The sequence below is a fragment of the Diadema antillarum genome, unplaced genomic scaffold, assembly GCF_040938485.1.
Source record: "Diadema antillarum isolate AM-2024a unplaced genomic scaffold, OU_Dant_1.0 seq00001153_RagTag, whole genome shotgun sequence".
Lineage (NCBI taxonomy): Eukaryota > Metazoa > Echinodermata > Echinoidea > Diadematoida > Diadematidae > Diadema > Diadema antillarum.
Window position 1 is genome coordinate 26,301 of NW_027271964.1, and position 6,993 is coordinate 33,293.

A 6,993-nucleotide genomic window follows, 5' to 3' on the forward strand; every position below is an offset into this window, starting at 1 on the left:
TTTTTTTGTATTCACTCCTTCAAGAGTGAATATTTTCACTCGATTTTTTTTTAGAGAGTACTTGCATATCGATATCAATTGTAAGTTTTGATAAAAGGTATGGAACGGGGTAGGAGGTGCACGGGGAGAGGTATGTAACCGATAACTGAATTGTTCACTTTCGAAATGTTTTCATTGATGGGTCGTGAATGGTGTTATATTTTAAAATCAGTGTTTTGTATGTAGTTGAATTGTTATGTCATCGAATTTTGTACCTGGACCCCTGGGAAAGACAGTTGTGTCGCAGGAAGCTCAGCCCGTAAAAAATCCAATCGTTTTTTCGATTCTTATGTGTTGTTTACATAAATTGAATTGTTATCACTGTAAGATGGAGAAATAGGGAGTTTATACCTTAAAACAGAACAAACCTCATGTAATTTATAAGTGTCTCTTGATTGACCAAGTTAAGAATTTATCCCCATTTCCTGCCCCAATGATACTGTCTAAATATACGACCAGTCCAATCCAAAACCCTATGTACACTTCCCAGCTTTATAGTCTCTTATCCTTTTATCAACAACACCATAAAACCAGCACTCTTACAGTGGTAGCAGCGGTTTAAACTAGTGGCCATCGCAACCGCTCGGACTTACAATTTCACTTCGCTGATAGTTTGTTACTTGCTGCCTTGGCTTGGAGCATCACTTACATGATGACTCGATGTCGCCTTGTCCTGAGATGTCTTCATCTTCCTGACCTGTGCTTTGTTTAGCCAATGTGTATGCTGTTTGTACACGAAGACTCTACATGATGTGTTCATGCTGTCCTTCGACTGGATACAAGTTTCTACATTGCTTTGTGGATGCCTGCACGCTTCCTTTACCAGTTTCTCTGACATCCTTCATACCTGCACTACCTCTGCCCTCTTCTTTTTCTTGGAACGTCCATCGCTAGTGGCCTGCCCAGTTATATCTACTTTGTCATCGAATCCTGTGCTGGTGTGAGATGCTTCATCCTATCTGATGTCATTGTACCCTATATCATCTTCTTCTGTCTCGCTTACGGCCTGTCTTCAGCTCATTGGCGGATCTACCTGATCAGGATCTCCACTACCTCCATATCTTTCATCAGACGGCTTCCATGTTGGTTCCTCCTACACGTGTCCTCCAGATTCTCCACATCCCTGCATAATAATTCCAGTTCTTGATGGTTGCAGCTAAGTTCACTGATTGAGTTAATTTTTTTTTTTAATTTGGGACTCTGAACACTATCATTCCCACCCCCTCGTTTGCATTCAAATTGCATTGGAATTTTCTTGAACCATATCATGTTGATCCCTGAATCAATTTATTTACACAACACACTGTGTTGTAGATACACTTAATAATTGTAACATTTTTTTTCTCTTGAATTCCTTGAGGTAACGTGGCCTGATTGACATTTTTGTGTTACTATTGTGTAAATAATATTTAGATATTTTTTTTGGTCATCTTAATTGTAGTTGGTGTTTTTATTTTTAGTTGACTGTTTTTCCCCTACTTGTTACTGTAGACATTTGGTTATATTGATTCTGTACATTGATATTCCTTCTTTTCCACATACTTCTTTTTTCAACACAATGTATTCTTCCCGGGATCATAATTACTCTCGAGAACGATCTCACAGTTTTCGACGACCCCATTCACCCTCCTATGATTCCTATCGCTCCCCCTATCACTCCCGTTCTCCCTCCCCGGAGCGCCATTCATCCTACTCCCATTCTCATTCACACACTCCTCCCCGTCCCACATGGCTGTTCATTCATTTTTCTGCATTGTCCATACTTTTCCTTTTTTTCCTTCTCACTCTCTGTCACGTTCAATTGCCCCTTTCTTGACCATTTTATATTTTATTATTATTTTAAAGATCGAAAGAAGAGAGAGAGAGAGAGAAATGGGGCCCTATACAAATAATTTGCCCCAGACAGCACTTATAACATAAAACAAACATTATAGATCTTAAAGAGATATAAACAAGAATATTAAATGCATACCAAGTCTCCTCGAGGGAGCTCATATCGTCTCCACGAGGGAGCTCATGTTGTCTCCACAAAAGAGCTCATAAAGTCTCCCGATTTCTGTTTCTTGCTCAACAATAAATGTCGGTTTAACTTCTGATGTAAATTTGTAGCATTATTTGGTATTTAGGTTTTTCATTGTTAGCATGTGTATTGTGTTTTATTTCTGAAAGAATCCTGGAAGAATTTTTTAAACATGATTAATAAGTGTTTTTACTATCTAGCATAAATTTCTTAGTTAAGTATGGTTAACTTGATAACTTGATTTTTTGTGAGAAATGTTGTTTTTCTGATCAAATGCTTTTGTATAGAAAAAAAAAAGAATGTACCATCAGTAAACTTGTTGCAGTCTAGATATATATGCACATTTTCACCACATATAAATGTCCTGTTGTTTGCCCAACTTTTTTCTTATACATAATATTATCTACACAATTTGAATTACTCTTGATGCCAGATATCTTTTTACATGTTGTTCATCAATATCTTTACAAGTTTCTTGCATTGTGCATTTCAAAGACACCAACTCTGTATAATTTAGGTCATTTAATCTAATTGCTTCATTCTCCTTTCTCCTCTGTCTGTTCCTCTTCTTAAGTGTTTTTTTATGATTATACTGTTCATTTTTCAACATATTTGCTGTGCACAAGACTAGATGTATGCAATCAGTGTATTCTTCTAGTTTGTAGTTTTGTCATTTATGTTAAGTGTTTTTTTAACGTATGGTAATATAATTTTTGTTAATTCTTGGACCTCTGATTGTTCTTTGAGTTTTACATACAGTTTGTGGATTACTATGATGATCTCTTATTTTCCTATCCCTTCTATTTCCATTCTAAACTTAACGTATATTGTTACCTCGGTATGTATTGGTTACTATAGGCCATGCTGTTTTTCCTACACCTCTCAAGACAATGATATGTCCACTGGAAAATAGGTTTCTTTGGTGATTTTTTTTCATACCTCATCTGCAAGATTTATGTACACATCAATCTTCTTTTTAATTATTTCACTCATTTGTTAATTATTAATATGCTACTCAATTTGACTATGTTTTGTGTAGCAATCATTTCTATTATGTTTACATGTCAATAGTGTTTTCTTACAATTTTTTTCTCTCCGTAAATGTATTAGAATTTTTTCATTTGTCAATCGTTTGAACTCTTTAAATATTGCAGTATATAACTATGAAACGAGGACGTTTCTTTTTGAAAGATTGGACGAAGAAATAGGGAGTTTATACCTTAAAACAGAACAAACCTCATGTAATTTATAAGTGTCTCTTGATTGACCAAGTTAAGAATTTATCCCAATTTCCTGCCCCAATTATACTGTCTAAATATACGACCAATCCAATCCAAAACCCTATGTACACTTCCCAGCTTTATCATATAGTCTCATATCCTTTTATTAACAAGACCATCAAACCTCCAATGAAACTTCCATTCAGAACCCAACCATCTTTGTTATTACTTTGGTTAATCTCTACTCAATAGTGAATCCTTCCCTTTGTCCTCAATCAAGTTTAATTAAATTCAGACTAACTGTGTTTACAATTCCCACAGCCAGTCCCTTACACAGCACTGTTCAATGAACCTATAATCCCCACATCAGAGACCCTCTCCTATAATCTCTTAACTTCTATCCATGTCCCTATATATCTTATGCTTCTAGAGTTGAGGAATCAATCTTACTCCGGCCCCGACTCTGTTCGGTCATGTGCCAAGAAGGAGTGGAACAGTGTTCTTTATATATATTACCGACAATATTCCCTCGTCAGTATTATGCACCATTCTGGAATTCCTGATCATTATATCTAATAAATTAAATTGTATATCTTGGAACCACCACCTTGTGTCCTGCATTAACTAATGTTCGATTGTGGCTTGACATCATATATTACAGTTGAGAGTGCACACCACGCTACCGACACATAAAACCAGCACTCTTACATCACGTTTATACGGAAAATATAGATAGATACAAATGAAAACAAATGTAGAGGACATAAATTCAAATAAATTCAAAAGAAAAACAATTTGTAGATTGGGAATGGTCTTCATAACAATATTAAGTTTATTTTTTAATGCATCTTATACGTGAGCATCTAAATGCGGTCCACACATGATAGAGTTTTCTACATTTATCTTTACCCTTCAGATTACACGTCAACTAAACACTTATGTACTAAGATTCTTCCAATGACATAATCATCGTTTTAATTATTGCCAAAGAACAAGAAACATAATAATTTAAAATAGACATTGGGATGCACTTTTCCCTAGACTGATGATTATAACTTATATGTTTCTACGTTACTGAATGATCAATAAAAGATGAATATGCGGGCAAACATGCAAACTATGCTCATTCTCTACAAGGAAGTTGCATTCCACGCAATGTCTTCCATCCAAATAAATTCAATTCGCTTAAATTCGATTCTATTCAATTCAATTCAATTCAATTCAATTCAACTCAATTCAATTCAATTCAATTCAATTCAATAATGGTTTTATTTCAATCGCATTGCAGTCAGAGACTGAATTGCACGATGTTACAATAAAATATAACACATACACAATAAGGATAAAAGAATTATACAATATTACAAAAAGCATTTCCATTATGAGCACATCATATTTAAACAGGATATGGGCTTGAGAGGAAGGGAAGAAGGGAAGAAAGACAGAGGTATACTAAAAGGGAGTTAGAGAGGCAGAAATGAGGGTGGGAGAGAAAGACAACGAAAGGGAAAGCGGGAGTCCGCGTGAGAAATAAAAATCATAAACATCATCAATTAAGATGCATAAGTTCTATCATTTAGGTACAATTTTTCATTACTTCGTTGATGATATTAGTACTTTTTTATGCTTAGGTTTACCAGTGATACACAAATTGACAAACACGATGTCACTAACAGAATCTTGGTTCGGAAGGCTTGCTTTTTTAGCGGGCATATCCACGATATCCGCGTAATCTGAAGAATAATAGAAGAAAAATTATCACGAAATGTATGGAACATATCTACATAATCATTTTTGCTACTTAAGTTATAATCAGGTTATCGTGATTGATAAGAATCAACATGCATCTACATTTCCTGGTTTACTTTGTTTAAGGTTCTCATGAAATAAACGCAAAAGGTATACACTGCAACCAGATATACACTTCATCATCTGCATTTGCATCTTGGCCTTGTGGAACCCTCGATGAAACCCAGGCGAATTTACTCAGATTCTTTTTTTCCCCTAAGACCCATACATTCAAGTGTAATTCTTAAAGACAGCTACTATGTTCAAGCCAAAAAAGGTCCTGGTTATGATAGTATTGATTCTGAAGATTTAAAGAAATCTATCCATTATCTTGCCACTCCTCTGTGTAGTATTTTTAATCTTTCATTTGAATAAGGTGTTTTCCCATGTTCGTTATTCCAAACATCACCAAAGTTGTGCCTGTTTATAAAAGAGGTTACACTTCTATCCCATCAAACTACAGGCAAATCTTTATCTTATCTGTATTTTATAAGTTACTTGAAATCTTTTTCACAAGCGATCGATGTCACAACGATGTTATAAAAATATATCATAATATGCAAAACAATTTGGATTCAGAAATAAGTTCAGGGCATCTCAGTGAAAGTAGTACAGTAAGTCAAAACAAAATTAACAATAACAACAGTATATACCACAGTCCGCGAGACGCATGATCCGTAATAACGCGTTTATTATGCGAATTTGTTTGTTGGTGTTGTTGTTATTTTTTTAACGGCTGAATTTGGCTTGTGGCGCTCACCGGAAAACTTGGGATTGAGCAAAAAAGGAGGAAGAAAAATGTAGAAAGTAGCATTCCACTCAGCACTATTTTTCAATGGAATTCACTACTTTCATTCCGATGTTCGTGTATATATATATATATATATATATATATACATATAATCTATATGTGTGTATGTTTTGCAAAATATTCAATTAAAGTGTTGTCCCAGCAAGGGACAATAGTAGGGTGTACGCACGATGATCTGGATCCAAGAATCGTACAGCTCTACACGCGTACGCCTTTATATAGAATCTCCAACATACTGCGTTTGACAAACTGAAAAAAAGAAAGAAAGAAGCAACTGGAAGACAAAATTAAAAAAAAACGGAAAGAAAAGGGCAAGAGAAAATGGGAGGAAGGGACAGGAAAAGAGAGAAAAGACGCAGACCAACGGGATCTAGGTAGCCTTTGCAACTATTTGTGCAGACAGTATGGCGTTAGGCTGCGCAGCGTGGCGCCAGGGTAAACGAAAACAACTTCATTGTCAGAGATTCACAAGGCAAGGTGAAACTCTACATGCATCTGATACATGCATAGTCATACTTCGTCCTTATCCCTAAGTCTTCACAAAAAATTTCGTAAACACAAAATGTGTATGAAGCTAATCCTACTCGAGTGCCTTATTTAATCTCAAAAGAAAGACAACTCTGTTTTCTTTCCATCTTAAAGTGTCCCATTGTTAATGGGATGTGTGATTTGGAGGCCGATCAGTCGGAGAGTGTGAATGAACCTCTCTGCAGTAACATGCGTAGCTATGAAATACATGTCGGCACAGCATGCATAATAGTTACGATATTTGACAAGTAGAAGGCGGGGACATTAACCGAATAACTATATGAGCGGGTAAATCATTCTTCCTCTTAAATACATAGTACATAGTATCATTATCATCATCTAGACAACAAGGTGGCGAGGAAGTTTAATTTGCTACACCACACTGCAAAAAGTCCGGTGTTGAATAGTGAACACCGAGCTGGTGTTAGATTTTCGGTGCTCATTTATGGTGTTAAATTAACACCTCCGGGTGTCATTTCCAAATATAAAACTGTTTTTTGAAGAGTTTCTTAGTAACTGCACTTCTTGTTGATTTTTAATTTAAACAAGACGATCAAGAATTTTACATTAAAATACTAGATTTTTGA